We start from the raw sequence: 16,425 nt of genomic DNA, 5'->3' as shown, positions 1-16,425 counted from the left end.
TTAGAAGATAAATTGCATCCCGGGGATGGATAGAGGTTAGGTACTTTTTTCCCGGAAAACCATAGAATTCTCACAGGATTTTTAAAAACCTAAATGTTCCTACGTACGCGGATGTAGTCGCCGACAGCCGACAGCCGACAGCCGACAGCCGACAGCCGACAGCCGACAGCCGACAGCCGACAGCCGACAGCCGACAGCCGACAGCCGACAGCCGACAGCCGACACAACACAGGTTGAACATCAGTTTGTAGGTATATACCAAAAGTGTAATAGTTAACATAATGTTATGTCGATTGTACCTATCTACCCGTAAAATCGCAAATTTTCCGTGATTTTTATAAATACTTCAATAAGTAGACGGTATGGTATGGTCATTCGTCTCGCGCCAGCGCGCCACCGCGCCGGCGCCGCCGCGGTGGAATCACAGAATGGCGGCGTGCAACTGTTTAGTTGGGACACAAAGGTGGCAGATTATAATATAACAAGATAATGTAGAAAACGCGATGCGGTCACGCTGCTTGAGGAAAACTGAAACTTGAATAAAATTTGAATACGAATTAAGTTTATAACTCACATGGCCTTGTTATTATGTATAATAATGTTACTCAGAAATGGGTTCCACATTAAAGTACAGCGAGCTGTCTACTACCTACCTACGTCATACCTATCTAGACTACACTCTAGAGTCTAGAGTCCTAGACAGCAGGACCTGCCGAGCGGCGTACACACGGTGACTAAGTCGAAGCTCGCTAAACTGGAAACAATAAACCTTATATCTTAGTAATAAATAACATAACACATAGTCTTCGATCACAGCGAGTACCTACATTGTATATCAGCTTCGTCCGAACTTCCGCAATTCCCAAGTTTTTCAGTAAATCTTAGGTTATACTGGGAACATGTTAGGATTTGCAAAATGTCTTTGAGTGACATGTTAATATGTTGTAGATACCTACATTACTAATGGTCGAAGGTCAGTTTATTGAGCCTATCAATACGTCTAAAATCCGCATCGTAATTCGTACTTACGTACCAGAACGTTGAATCGCCTAGTGTAGCCTGGCATGGCCTGCAGGAGCCATCAGTGGGGATATTACTTACGTGCCATGTCGCCGCTGCGAACACAAATCGAAGTTAGTTCAAAGTTGAGAGCATCAAGTGGCATGCAGTGGCGCGCCTCGTGCGGGCTCACGCTCGGTTGCAGCGCCTCACCGCTCACCGCTCGCCGCTCACCGCTCACCGCTCACCGCTCGCCGCTCACCGCTCACCGCTCGCCGCTCACCACTCACCGCTCACGCGCTAAACGAGCGCTAATTGCTGTTACGGCAATTGTTCCACGCTATCGCGCACGTACCGGCCTGGCACGTTCGACGTGTAGTGGCGCGTGCTCAGCTGCTCACCTACACGTATCTAATCTTTGCTCTGTGCACCTGCCCACTGCCCACTGCGCACTGCCCACTGCCCACTGCGCACTGCGCACTGCGCAGTCGGCGACCGCAGTATTCCCTACATCGATGGCTGGGCAGGTATATGTATATGCAATTGAGTTGTATACCACGAAAGAGTCACACTGTCCCATACCTACCATTTCATTGACGGATATGTACTCGTGTGCTTTCGGCGATGCCGACATTCAGCGCAGCGTGTCATGTCGGTCTCTGTCCGACGTCACAAACAAATTGGGAGTGCGACCGTCGCGTCGTCGCTAGTAGAAAACGGTAGCCCAAAGCCTGCACTGAGGTAGAGAACAGCGACGGGAGCCGCGAGGCGTTCTGTTATCTATGCATGAGGCGTGTAGGCCATAGATAACACGAGTGTAGTGTAGTGCCGGTGGGCCCCCGGCCCCCGGCCCCCGGCCCCCGGCCCCCGGCCCCCGGCCCCCGGCCCCCGGCCCCCGGCCCCCGGCCCCGGCCCCCGGCCCCGGGCCGACAGTCACAGTTCGAGTTGATCTCTTTCACCAAATCTTAGGTAGGTAATATTACAAATGATGTCTTCGTAGGAAATCCGCGCTTTTCTGTAAAGAAACACATCGTGAAGAAGCACCCAACATTCACTTCCGTGCGGCTCACACTTGTGTGCCAGTTGCAACTTGTAGGGGTGCATTGTGAAGAAGCATCCAACATTCACTTCCGTGCGGCTCACACCTGTGTGTCACTTGCAACTTGCAGGGGTGCATCGTGAAGAAGCACCCAACATTCACTTCTGTGCGGCTCACACTTGTGTGCCAGTTGCAACTTGTAGGGGTGCATCGTGAAGAAGCATCCAACATTCACTTCCGTGCGGCTCACACTTGTGTGCCAGTTGCAACTTGTAGGGGTGCATCGTGAAGAAGCATCCAACATTCACTTCCGTGCGGCTCACACTTGTGTGCCAGTTGCAACTTGTAGGGGTGCATTGTGAAGAAGCATCCAACATTCACTTCCGTGCGGCTCACACCTGTGTGTCACTTGCAACTTGCAGGGGTGCATCGTGAAGAAGCACCCAACATTCACTTCTGTGCGGCTCACACTTGTGTGCCAGTTGCAACTTGTAGGGGTGCATCGTGAAGAAGCATCCAACATTCACTTCCGTGCGGCTCACACCTGTGTGTCACTTGCAACTTGCAGGGGTGCATCGTGAAGAAGCACCCAACATTCACTTCTGTGCGGCTCACACTTGTGTGCCAGTTGCAACTTGTAGGGGTGCATCGTGAAGAAGCATCCAACATTCACTTCCGTGCGGCTCACACTTGTGTGCCAGTTGCAACTTGTAGGGGTGCATCGTGAAGAAGCATCCAACATTCACTTCCGTGCGGCTCACACCTGTGTGTCACTTGCAACTTGCAGGGGTGCATCGTGAAGAAGCACCCAACATTCACTTCTGTGCGGCTCACACTTGTGTGCCAGTTGCAACTTGTAGGGGTGCATCGTGAAGAAGCATCCAACATTCACTTCCGTGCGGCTCACACCTGTGTGTCACTTGCAACTTGCAGGGGTGCATCGTGAAGAAGCACCCAACATTCACTTCTGTGCGGCTCACACTTGTGTGCCAGTTGCAACTTGTAGGGGTGCATCGTGAAGAAGCATCCAACATTCACTTCCGTGCGGCTCACACCTGTGTGTCACTTGCAACTTGCAGGGGTGCATCGTGAAGAAGTACCCAACATTCACTTCCGAGAAGAAGAAGAATTCCGCATTAAATTCCGCAAGAATGCCAATCAGAACAATTACGACTATTTATCTAATAATCGCAACATCCATGTAAGACCTATATCTATATATGGGTCGGTATTGTTTTGTATTTATGTATAAGTGTGTAGGTAGGGGTGCAGGGGTGCAGGGGTGCAGGGGTGCAGGGGTGCAGGGGTGCAGGGGTGCAGGGGTGCAGGGGTGCAGGGGTGCAGGGGTGCAGGGGTGCAGGGGTGCAGGGGTGCAGGGGTGCAGGGGTGCAGGGGTGCAGGGGTGCAGGGGTGCAGGGGTGCAGGGGTGCAGGGGTGCAGGGGTGCAGGGGTGCAGGGGTGCAGGGGTGCAGGGGTGCAGGGGTGCAGGGGTGCAGGGGTTGGTACAAAGGATCCAGCGAGGTGAAGGGGTAGCCGCACGATCGCAGCGGACTGCGGGCCCTCACACAATATGTAGGTACCCAATGAATGGAAAATAGAAGTCATGACCTTCGGAACTGAGAGGTACAAAACGCAGACTTTATACCTACATTATATACAATCTATTTTCATTCAATCTGAATTCCATGTTTTGTTGTAGCCTTAGACGAATACTTATTATATTTGTACAGGCTACAGGCTACAGGCTACAGGCTACAGGATACTCTGCAACTTTATGGACAGCTCTGTGATTGTGCTGAGCTCTTAATTGAGCTAATCTCGATTCAAACAGATTAAGTTGAATTAAATTGTCTCGGCGAGAACAATACGGCGGGTACAGTTGTTTGTTTTCCGCGAGTCGAGATAAAGTATGATAATGAATGTGAATAACAACAAGGACTCGACTCCGGAGCTGAGAGCTATGTCGCGCTCTGCAAGGGCAGGGAATACGATGATTATGCCAAGTGTTACAGTTACTTATTAGGTAAATAACAACAAGGACTCGACTCCGGAGCTGAGAGCTATGTTGCGCTCTGCAAGGGCAGGGAATACGATGATTATGCCAAGTGTTACAGTTACTTATTAGGTAAATAACAACAAGGACTCGACTCCGGAGCTGAGAGCTATGTCGCGCTCTGCAAGGGCAGGGAATACGATGATTATGCCAAGTGTTACAGTTACTTATTAGGTAAATAACAACAAGGACTCGACTCCGGAGCTGAGAGCTATGTCGCGCTCTGCAAGGGCAGGGAATACGATGATTATGCCAAGTGTTACAGTTACTTATTAGGTAAATAACAACAAGGACTCGACTCCGGAGCTGAGAGCTATGTCGCGCTCTGCAAGGGCAGGGAATACGATGATTATGCCAAGTGTTACAGTTACTTATTAGGTAAATAACAACAAGGACTCGACTCCGGAGCTGAGAGCTATGTCGCGCTCTGCAAGGGCAGGGAATACGATGATTATGCCAAGTGTTACAGTTACTTATTAGGTAAATAACAACAAGGACTCGACTCCGGAGCTGAGAGCTATGTCGCGCTCTGCAAGGGCAGGGAATACGATGATTATGCCAAGTGTTACAGTTACTTATTAGGTAAATAACAACAAGGACTCGACTCCGGAGCTGAGAGCTATGTCGCGCTCTGCAAGGGCAGGGAATACGATGATTATGCCAAGTGTTACAGTTACTTATTAGGTAAATAACAACAAGGACTCGACTCCGGAGCTGAGAGCTATGTCGCGCTCTGCAAGGGCAGGGAATACGATGATTATGCCAAGTGTTACAGTTACTTATTAGGTAAATAACAACAAGGACTCGACTCCGGAGCTGAGAGCTATGTCGCGCTCTGCAAGGGCAGGGAATACGATGATTATGCCAAGTGTTACAGTTACTTATTAGGTAAATAACAACAAGGAGTCGACTCCGGAGCTGAGAGCTATGTCGCGCTCTGCAAGGGCAGGGAATACGATGATTATGCCAAGTGTTACAGTTACTTATTAGGTAAATAACAACAAGGACTCGACTCCGGAGCTGAGAGCTATGTCGCGCTCTGCAAGGGCAGGGAATACGATGATTATGCCAAGTGTTACAGTTACTTATTAGGTAAATAACAACAAGGACTCGACTCCGGAGCTGAGAGCTATGTCGCGCTCTGCAAGGGCAGGGAATACGATGATTATGCCAAGTGTTACAGTTACTTATTAGGTAAATAACAACAAGGACTCGACTCCGGAGCTGAGAGCTATGTCGCGCTCTGCAAGGGCAGGGAATACGATGATTATGCCAAGTGTTACAGTTACTTATTAGGTAAATAACAACAAGGACTCGACTCCGGAGCTGAGAGCTATGTCGCGCTCTGCAAGGGCAGGGAATACGATGATTATGCCAAGTGTTACAGTTACTTATTAGGTAAATAACAACAAGGACTCGACTCCGGAGCTGAGAGCTATGTCGCGCTCTGCAAGGGCAGGGAATACGATGATTATGCCAAGTGTTACAGTTACTTATTAGGTAAATAACAACAAGGACTCGACTCCGGAGCTGAGAGCTATGTCGCGCTCTGCAAGGGCAGGGAATACGATGATTATGCCAAGTGTTACAGTTACTTATTAGGTAAATAACAACAAGGACTCGACTCCGGAGCTGAGAGCTATGTCGCGCTCTGCAAGGGCAGGGAATACGATGATTATGCCAAGTGTTACAGTTACTTATTAGGTAAATAACAACAAGGACTCGACTCCGGAGCTGAGAGCTATGTCGCGCTCTGCAAGGGCAGGGAATACGATGATTATGCCAAGTGTTACAGTTACTTATTAGGTAAATAACAACAAGGACTCGACTCCGGAGCTGAGAGCTATGTCGCGCTCTGCAAGGGCAGGGAATACGATGATTATGCCAAGTGTTACAGTTACTTATTAGGTAAATAACAACAAGGAGTCGACTCCGGAGCTGAGAGCTATGTCGCGCTCTGCAAGGGCAGGGAATACGATGATTATGCCAAGTGTTACAGTTACTTATTAGGTAATAACAACAAGGACTCGACTCCGGAGCTGAGAGCTATGTCGCGCTCTGCAAGGGCAGGGAATACGATGATTATGCCAAGTGTTACAGTTACTTATTAGGTAAATAACAACAAGGACTCGACTCCGGAGCTGAGAGCTATGTCGCGCTCTGCAAGGGCAGGGAATACGATGATTATGCCAAGTGTTACAGTTACTTATTAGGTAAATAACAACAAGGACTCGACTCCGGAGCTGAGAGCTATGTCGCGCTCTGCAAGGGCAGGGAATACGATGATTATGCCAAGTGTTACAGTTACTTATTAGGTAAATAACAACAAGGACTCGACTCCGGAGCTGAGAGCTATGTCGCGCTCTGCAAGGGCAGGGAATACGATGATTATGCCAAGTGTTACAGTTACTTATTAGGTAAATAACAACAAGGAGTCGACTCCGGAGCTGAGAGCTATGTCGCGCTCTGCAAGGGCAGGGAATACGATGATTATGCCAAGTGTTACAGTTACTTATTAGGTAAATAACAACAAGGACTCGACTCCGGAGCTGAGAGCTATGTCGCGCTCTGCAAGGGCAGGGAATACGATGATTATGCCAAGTGTTACAGTTACTTATTAGGTAAATAACAACAAGGACTCGACTCCGGAGCTGAGAGCTATGTCGCGCTCTGCAAGGGCAGGGAATACGATGATTATGCCAAGTGTTACAGTTACTTATTAGGTAAATAACAACAAGGACTCGACTCCGGAGCTGAGAGCTATGTCGCGCTCTGCAAGGGCAGGGAATACGATGATTATGCCAAGTGTTACAGTTACTTATTAGGTAAATAACAACAAGGACTCGACTCCGGAGCTGAGAGCTATGTCGCGCTCTGCAAGGGCAGGGAATACGATGATTATGCCAAGTGTTACAGTTACTTATTAGGTAAATAACAACAAGGACTCGACTCCGGAGCTGAGAGCTATGTCGCGCTCTGCAAGGGCAGGGAATACGATGATTATGCCAAGTGTTACAGTTACTTATTAGGTAAATAACAACAAGGACTCGACTCCGGAGCTGAGAGCTATGTCGCGCTCTGCAAGGGCAGGGAATACGATGATTATGCCAAGTGTTACAGTTACTTATTAGGTAAATAACAACAAGGACTCGACTCCGGAGCTGAGAGCTATGTCGCGCTCTGCAAGGGCAGGGAATACGATGATTATGCCAAGTGTTACAGTTACTTATTAGGTAAATAAATGAATGTTAGGTTCGGAAAGCAGATTCTAATGAGAAGAGCTGGCTAAAAACTCAGCAGTTGCTCTTTTCAAAATCTAACAACTTTTTTTTGACAAAATTACAATCTAACTTAAAGCTAGCCTTATCTAGTTACTATACAAAGCATGCCCGCGTGGAATGGCGCCAACTGCCAATAGTAATGGCTACATTTTCGCTCTGGACAGCCAGGCTGATCCGTTGCGCAAAAAATGAGCCACCTTTTCTGTCACCAGATGAGGCAATTACTCGCGGTGAAAAGTCTTGCAATTTTTTTTTACCACTAACTTAGCTTAGCCCCAGGGCTCCACTCTCCACGGCAAACGGAACAAAAATGCTGCAAAAATTTCTGCTGCGGCTCCCGGTCTTGATGCTGTCTCCCTGATATGACACGGGGCCAATGTGTCAACGCACGTTGCGTCCCACATTAGCGCCCGTCCCCGTTCCCAGGGAACCAGCGTCAATCTATCAGGTCTGTTGCCATCATCCCGACTGGTCCCTGCCGGCTCGATGAGCGCAGGAACGTAACAATTGAATGAATGAATGAATATTTATTTATTACTATTGTGTGTTGTGTGTTTGACACTCGACTTATGTGTTATCTTCGCCAATTAAACCACATCATTACACGATTACCAAGTACCTGCGAATGACGCTACCTTCCACTTGGTAGGTAGGTACATAGTATAATGTGTGCAGGCTTCGCTCTAACATAGCATAGCGACAATCATTGTCTCTTCGCCTTGTCTGGACGTCTATATACTTGCTCAATACATTATCTAACTGGTATGTTGATCTAAATATTGCAGACAATTAGTTGTCGGCATATAAAGTCATTATTAGTATTAGTAGTAATTACATCCAAAGTAGAAAACCGTTACCGACAACTAGACACCTTTTGCATTCCACTGCAGGAATAATCTCGAGATGGACACAGCCTTGAACAGTGCCCACTGTCTGGGACAGCTCGTGCTCCCTACACAATACACAATACACATGGACGTGTACCCTATCGTGCAGATATCGCATGCAAAGCTGCTTCTGTCGGCTTATATAGGAGGCGAGCTGGGACCCGTCCTGGACTCCACACACGACATGTTGAGCAGGCACATACACAGCTGGCGGTGCTCCGCCTCTCCACTCGCTCTCCACTCGCTCTCCACTCGCTCTCCACTCGCTCTCCACTCGCGGTCCACGTGCGACAGATAAGCCAGGTGGAAGTTTTGCCGCACCGTTCGTATTGTTCGCAGAATCTCTCTGTTTGTGTAGCTCAGGCGTAATAAATCTACTCGCGTGGCTCGAGCGTGCTATATACACAGCAGCAGGGTTAGCATGGGCGGGGATATAATTTTCTCCCCGGGGAAAGGATAAAATCTTTATCCCCTCCGACAGCTTTATCCACTCTCCGAGCATGGGCTCACGGGTGGATATAATTATCCACAGTGAATAAAACGGGGGACTTTTCGGTTTTTGGATCTTTTCCTTTACCTTTATTGGGTTAATGGTAATTGGTATTTGGGACCTATGTTGGGTTTATGTTGGTACACAACCCAAACATAACCTAAACCCAACAGGTACCGCGAGACATGTTTTGATTTTTTAAGTTCTATGAGAATAAACTTAAACCCACGTCTAATGTCGAGGATAAAATTGTCCCCGAATTAGGGATAAACTTCTCCTCTCCCCTGTTGCCGTGCTTTGAGAGGTGGACAAGTAAATTTTATCCCTCGTCAGTGGATATAATTGGGGGATACATTTTTTGTCTCCTGCCCATGCTAGGGGGGCTGGCGGTGCTCCGCCTCTCCACTCGCTCTCCACTCGCTCTCCACTCGCTCTCCACTCGCTCTCCACTCGCTCTCCACTCGCTCTCCACTCGCTCTCCACTCGCTCTCCACTCGCTCTCCACTCGCTCTCCACTCGCTCTCCACTCGCTCTCCACTCGCTCTCCACTCGCTCTCCACTCGCTCTCCACTCGCTCTCCACTCGCTCTCCACTCGCTCTCCACTCGCTCTCCACTCGCTCTCCACTCGCGGTCCACGTGCGACAGATAAATGTTTTCTGAGTGACTACGTACCTACAAATCTACATGTTACTAGAGAATCACGTTGAATAATAACAATCAGAGATTATGTACTGCGTTTGTACCTAATTACTTGCCTAGTTATATAAAAAGCTTGGATTTGACTCGCAGCTTGTTCCAGCAGTTACATTAAGTAACTGCTGGAACAAGCTGCGAGTCATAGCATACCGCATAGAAAATTATTGTAAACACTTAATATTGTGCTAAATTATATTTTAACGATTCAAAAGCACTTGTAAAAGTAAATTTGGATAAAAATATCTTTGAAACTATTTCTATATTTCAGAGCCAGGGTTGAGCTGTAACCAGCGGTGCCGGTCTCCGCCACGTCTCCGCCACGTCTCCGCCACGTCTCCGCCACGTCTCCGCCACGTCTCCGCCACGTCTCCGCCACGTCTCCGCCACGTCTCCGCCACTCGCCACTCCTGTACGACCCGCGCACAGGACGTCGCGGCGTTAGTTCGTCAATCACCGACGATCGTTTGACGAAAGTTACGTTGGGTGGCGCGGGGGCGCGTGACGTCACTGCGCACGCGCCGCCGCCGCACACTTGACACTGGAAACCGTTGTGCGTAGTGCGTAGGTACTAGGTATAGATAAACACTAAATACCTAATTGACATCGTCGCGTGCCTGATTAGTGGCAAAGTGGGTTTGTTTTGCGAATGTGAGCCGCTTCCGCTGAGCTACAGAAGGCAGTAGGTACCTCTACCTACGATAGATGCCTCCTGCTGTCTGCAGGCTGCACTCGTGTACACTGCAGAGTGCAGAGTGCAGAGTGCAGAGTGCAGAGTGCAGATGTAGCACCACTCAACCTACCTAACGTACTTGTCAAATGGAACAAACACCAACAGATATACTGTCATGACTCCATGAAATACATAATATTAAAGTTTCTTTGAATGATTTCAAAGAACAAAAAAATGTGCAGGTAATAAGTATAATTAATTAGGTACTTAAAATGTATGTAGATAACATCACGGGCTAATTTTAGATAGGTACCTATGTACGCAATTATTTACATAGTGTGCTCGTCCGCGGATCCTCCTCCCTCGTCTACGGCACCCGGCACCGTCTCCTATCAAATGACCAACACCATAGACCAATGGGTTTTCCTGTAATCAATAAGTAAACAAAATTAGAGGCTTCTGTATTTTTTTTAGTTTCAGGCTCAGTAGTTTTGAAATTAAAGGCATACTTAGTCAAATTAAAGGCATACTAAGTCAAATTAAAGGCATACTTAGTCAAATTAAAGGCATACTTAGTCAAATTAAAGGCATACTTAGTCAAATTAAAGGCATACTTAGTCAAATTAAAGGCATACTTAGTCAAATTAAAGGCATACTTAGTCAAATTAAAGGCATACTTAGTCAAATTAAAGGCATACTAAGTCAAATTAAAGGCATACTTAGTCAAATTAAAGGCATACTTAGTCAAATTAAAGGCATACTAAGTCAAATTAAAGGCATACTTAGTCAAATTAAAGGCATACTTAGTCAAATTAAAGGCATACTTAGTCAAATTAAAGGCATACTTAGTCAAATTAAAGGCATACTTAGTAAAATTAAAGGCATACTTAGTAAAATTTTTATCAGTTTCCGTAAAAATCATTAAAATTAATTATTTTAGAACTAGCTGATGCCCGCGACTTCGTCCGCGTGGATTTAGGTTTTTAAATTCCCGTGGGAACTCTTTGATTTTCCGGGATAAAAGTAGCCTATGTCACTCTCCAGGTCTTTAACTTCTTCTTCTTCTTCTTCTTCGTCGTGACACTCTTGGCAGAGTGGTCGTGGTCGTCACCAAGTGACGTTTTTGGCAGAGTGGTCGTGGTCGTCACCAAGTGACGTTTTTGGCAGAGTGGTCGTGGTCGTCACCAAGTGACGTTTTTGGCAGAGTGGTCGTGGTCGTCACCAAGTGACGTTTTTGGCAGAGTGGTCGTGGTCGTCACCAAGTGACGTTTTTGGCAGAGTGGTCGTGGTCGTCACCAAGTGACGTTTTTGGCAGAGTGGTCGTGGTCGTCACCAAGTGACGTTTTTGGCAGAGTGGTCGTGGTCGTCACCAAGTGACGTTTTTGGCAGAGTGGTCGTGGTCGTCACCAAGTGACGTTTTTGGCAGAGTGGTCGTGGTCGTCACCAAGTGACGTTTTTGGCAGAGTGGTCGTGGTCGTCACCAAGTGACGTTTTTGGCAGAGTGGTCGTGGTCGTCACCAGGTGACGTTTTTGGCAGAGTGGTCGTGGTCGTCACCAGGTGACGTTTTTGGCAGAGTGGTCGTGGTCGTCACCAAGTGACGTTTTTGGGGGCAGATGTTGTGTGCCTCACGAGCATTCGCCACTTCTTTAACTATACCCAAGCAAAAACTCAGGTCAATCGGTTGCTTCGTTGCGACGCGATTGAAGGACAAACCAACAAACAAACACACTTTCGTATTTATAATATGGGTACTGATTAAGTACCTATATAAAAATATATTTTAGAACTCTCGCAAGTGTCTTCATTTGAAACCACGCTGCACAGTGCACAGTGCACAGTGCACAGTGCACAGTGCACACGGTGCCTACTGATTGCACAGGTACCAGGCAGCTGTGACAGACAGACTCATGACTAATGTTACAAGGGTTCCGTCGGGTGGGTCTCACTGTGGTCTCACTGTGGTCTCACTGTGGTCTCACTGTGGTCTCACTATTCCCGCTGCGTTTCATGCGACCACGAAAACGCTTGTTTCTATCAATAACATTCTCGACTTAATAATATTATGACCTCTTTATCGATCTGACTAGATATTGTGTCATTGTGCCTTCAACTTGTGACTAGATATTGTGTCATTGTGCCTTCAACTTGTGACTAGATATTGTGTCATTGTGCCTTCAACTTGTAACTAGATATTGTGTCATTGTGCCTTCAACTTGTAACTAGATATTGTGTCATTGTGCCTTCAACTTGTGGCTATTTTCTGTAAGATATCGTCGATTTTGATTTTACGAGGCTTTTGAACAAACTTTTGTAGGAGGACATGAGTTTCACTATTTGCAGTCGTCGTTTCTGAAGTCAATGGGTATAATGAAACTGATTTGTAAAAAAACGTACAGTTTCTGCACTAGTACCATTGCAATGGGTGATGGCAATAGGGAGACCCACCCCGGGTTTTTCATTCGGACGTGCGGAGCCCTAAACTGACGACCTGTGATTTAGAACAGAAACTACTCAGTACTGAAAAATATGCAACAAAATATTTAAAAAAATCATTATACCTACCTACCTATTTAAGTAAGCGAAGTAACTTTAACCTGCTCTCCTTTTCCATTTATTTGGCCTCCCTACTTGCGGCTAGGTTTATCTTTCATCGTATTTACCTATTGCCCGTTCACTATTTGTCAGTTTAGGTAGGTACTAGGTAGGTAAAGAGTCGAAAACGGTAAACGGTAAACGTAACCCTTCGCCTGTGCTGCGGTGAGCGGTCGCCGCGTTTACAATCTAATGTAGTCGCGACTCGCGGTGAGCGAGCAGTTTATTTTTATTGGCAAAAACTGAACGCTTTGGAAATGACAATGCGAAAATAGTTGGATTGTTTACCGACTCAGGTATTATGTTATCTTCTGTGACTCAGGTACGTGTCTCGAGTTCAAAATGTCACAAACAGAACAGGAAGCCCGCACTCGGCGGCTCCTGCTCGCAGCTCAAGGCGAAACTGCCGAACGGTGTTTACATTACGATTGTGGCAAAACAAACTGACACGAACGCGCCAAGTACACGCTAGAGGTGAGCCGATCCAACTCCACAGGTAGGTAGGTAGGTACCTAGTCCAACATCACGTGAAAACTCTTTTCGTAATAGGTACCTAATGTAAGTTGTTACCTTACCAGTCGCTCGTGAATATTCACGAAGCAAAATCTCACAAGGTGTGATTATTTCGTTTAATTCCTCGCTTCATTATATTATTTTCGGTGACCGATCAATTGACAAAAAACAAATGACAAAGTTTCATTCCCCAAACAAATTCTGGCAAAATTATGAATCATTTTATGATCGTTATAAAACTTATGTTTCTACAAATAATTCACTTGATAAAACAAATTACCAGACAAATTGTTATTTCATAAAATATCATTTGACAAACAATTGATTTCTTAATCGTGTTAATTAGTTAAACAACATATCGCACTTTTTTTTTTGATCGCTTTGTGGGTTGGTTCGATTGTGGTTCGCTCCGAACTAAACTGTATACTCTAATTATACTTGTACCAGCAGGACCTGTACCTACCCTAGTCTAGCATGAGTTTTTCTTTGGACCAGTAGGGGGTACTTAATTGGTCCAGCAGGACCTGCACCTACCCTAGTCTAGCATGAGCTGTTTATCTTTGGACCAGTTGGGGGTACTTAATTGGTCCAGCAGGACCTGTACCTACCCTAGTCTAGCATGAGTTTTTCTTTGGACCAGTAGGGGGTACTTAATTGGTCCAGCAGGACCTGCACCTACCCTAGTCTAGCATGAGCTGTTTATCTTTGGACCAGTTGGGGGTACTTAATTGGTCCAGCAGGACCTGCACCTACCCTAGTCTAGCATGAGCTGTTTATCTTTGGACCAGTTGGGGGTACTTAATTGGTCCAGCAGGACCTGTACCTACCCTAGTCTAGCATGAGTTTTTCTTTGGACCAGTAGGGGGTACTTAATTGGTCCAGCAGGACCTGCACCTACCCTAGTCTAGTAAATAAATAAATAAGGTCTACGTGACAAATGATTTAGATTTCGTTTAACTAGATTGTATTTTGAACAATTCCAAGTTCTACACACAGTCGTAATATACTACGTAGTGCTGTTGTATGTAGGTAGGTATGTGATCCCTACCTAGAGTACTTACATATTATAGAAGCGAGCTTGTGTTGGGTATATTTATGTATTCATGAATAAATCATGATGAATTGATCACATCTTAAAAAAACCGGCCAAGTGCGAGTCAGGCTCGCGCAATGAGGGTTCCGTACTACAGTCGTATTTTTTCGACATTTTGCACGATAATTCAAAAACTATGATGCATAAAAATAAAAATAAATCTGTTTTAGAATGTACAGGTGAAGACCTTTCATATGATACCCCACTTGATATAGTCACTCACTTCGAAAGTTGAAAATACTAATTATTAGTTCATGACCACAATTTAATTTTTTTTTGTGTGATCTAACCCTAAATTCATGGTTTTCAGATTTTTCCCCAAATGTCAGCTATAAGATCTACCTACCTGCCAAATTTCATGATTTTAGGTCAACGGGAAGTACCCAGTAGATTTCTTGACAGACAGACAGACAACAAAGTGATCCTATAAGGGTTCCGTTTTTCCTTTTGAGGTACAGAACCCTAAAAACATTCGACGTCAGCAAAATAATTTTTATGACGAAGTTATTGGCCAATTTGCGGGTTAATATTGATTTTTTTTATTGGAAACATTACAATATACAGCTCAAAGCCTAAACGGTGCCAAGAAAGCTGGCTGCATTACCGCGTTGGACAGCCAGGCTGAGCCGTTGCGCAAAAAATGAGACTATGTCACCAGATGAGCTCATTAATCGCGGTGAAATGTCTCGTAATTTCTTTAGCTTTAAATCTCCATGACCCCAGGGTCTCCACTCTCCATTCTCCACTCTCCACGGCAAACGGAACAAAAATGTAACTCTCTATAAGAGAGGCATACTTGCGCCGCTTGCCGTTCTCAGCCGTTTCTGCTGCGGTTCCCGGTCTTGTTGCCGTCTCCCTGACATGACACGGGGGCAATGACGTGACATTAGCGCGCGTGCCCGTTCCCAGGGAACCAGTTGCCATCATCCCGACTCACCCCTGCCGGCTGCCTGCGACGAGCTGATGCCAATCTCCATCTCACAATCCTGCCGTCCTGCGTCGATGTCGCAGAAACATCTTGTTAGTGCTGAAGCCGTGTAACCATGAGAGACCACGCGGCAGGAGGCGACGGACGCCGCGCGCCGAGGTAACTGTAATTAACTGTTGCGATAGCTAATTAAATAATTAGTAATTTACCAGTAATTGTTAAGTATCTATTACTGAATGAATTAATTATACGTAGCAGACACTAGTACCTAAGAGCGCTTAACTATCAATTAGGGGGCGTATGACTGTAATTGTGTTACAAATGTTACAATAACGGCTGTTATCTTGATGGTCGGTAACATGCCACCGGCCACCGGCCACCGGCCACCGGCCACCGGCCACCGGCCACCGGTCACCGGCCACCAGGAACAAGGAAACACCCGCGTGGCCACTCGTCACGAGGCGAGGCACCTCGCCCGCTGCAGACCTTCGCGCTCGTCCGACAAGTGACAACACACCAAGCGCCAATTCCTTATTGCTGCGTCACCTGTGTAGTGCGTGTAGTAGGTACGCGACAGGTCGACATGGCAGTCGGGGAGGGAACACTCCACCAACTCGAGCTGTCGCGGACTATGCCTACGTAATATGTTCTGTGTAAACAACACATATGACGTGTTGTTTTGACGCTTGATATCAATGTATAGAAGCCATGTCTGGAATGTTAAATGATGATACTTACTTCCGAATATTGCGCCGCGGGTGTCCGCTGTCCGTCCGTCCCTCCGTCCGTCCGTCCGTGCCAAGTGAACACAATATACGGAGGCCACTACACTACAAGTACTTAGGTACTTCATCGGTTAAGTGCCAAGCAAGAGTTGATCGCTCTTCGCGCACGTCTAGAGTTGTTGTTGTGAGAACTTGAAGCTCCGCATTGTCTGTTATTGGTTATCGCAGGCCTCCCGCCTCACAGATCTTCACAATCTGCTGAAAGGTCCGCACGAGGCCAGCGTGGCCTTCTGCCACCCATCCTCCGTAGTGGTCCCCTGACCAGGCTGGCAGGCGGCAAGGAGAACATGCTCGCCGCCGTCGGAGACGTCGCTTCGAGCCGCTGCTGAGAGTGTGGAGTGGCACGAGGCACGACGAACAATAGCATCAGAAGCTGCACGCCCCAACACGACAAGTG

The 16,425-nt window shown here is 46.8% G+C and overlaps 1 long non-coding RNA gene across 1 annotated transcript; it reads right to left on the bottom strand.

Moving 5' to 3' along the window:
* Positions 1–10,439: 10,439 nt before the first annotated feature.
* On the bottom strand, positions 10,440–16,018 carry LOC138403152 (uncharacterized). Its single transcript, XR_011237441.1, has 3 exons — positions 15,982–16,018; positions 15,253–15,416; positions 10,440–10,542 (listed from the first exon to the last, which is right to left on the bottom strand). It is a non-coding gene; the product is annotated as an uncharacterized lncRNA (long non-coding RNA).
* Between the last annotated feature and the right edge of the window lie 407 nt (positions 16,019–16,425).

The sequence above is a fragment of the Maniola hyperantus genome, chromosome 13 (assembly GCF_902806685.2).
Source record: "Maniola hyperantus chromosome 13, iAphHyp1.2, whole genome shotgun sequence".
Classification (NCBI taxonomy): domain Eukaryota; kingdom Metazoa; phylum Arthropoda; class Insecta; order Lepidoptera; family Nymphalidae; genus Maniola; species Maniola hyperantus.
This window is presented reverse-complemented; position numbering and strand designations above follow the sequence as displayed.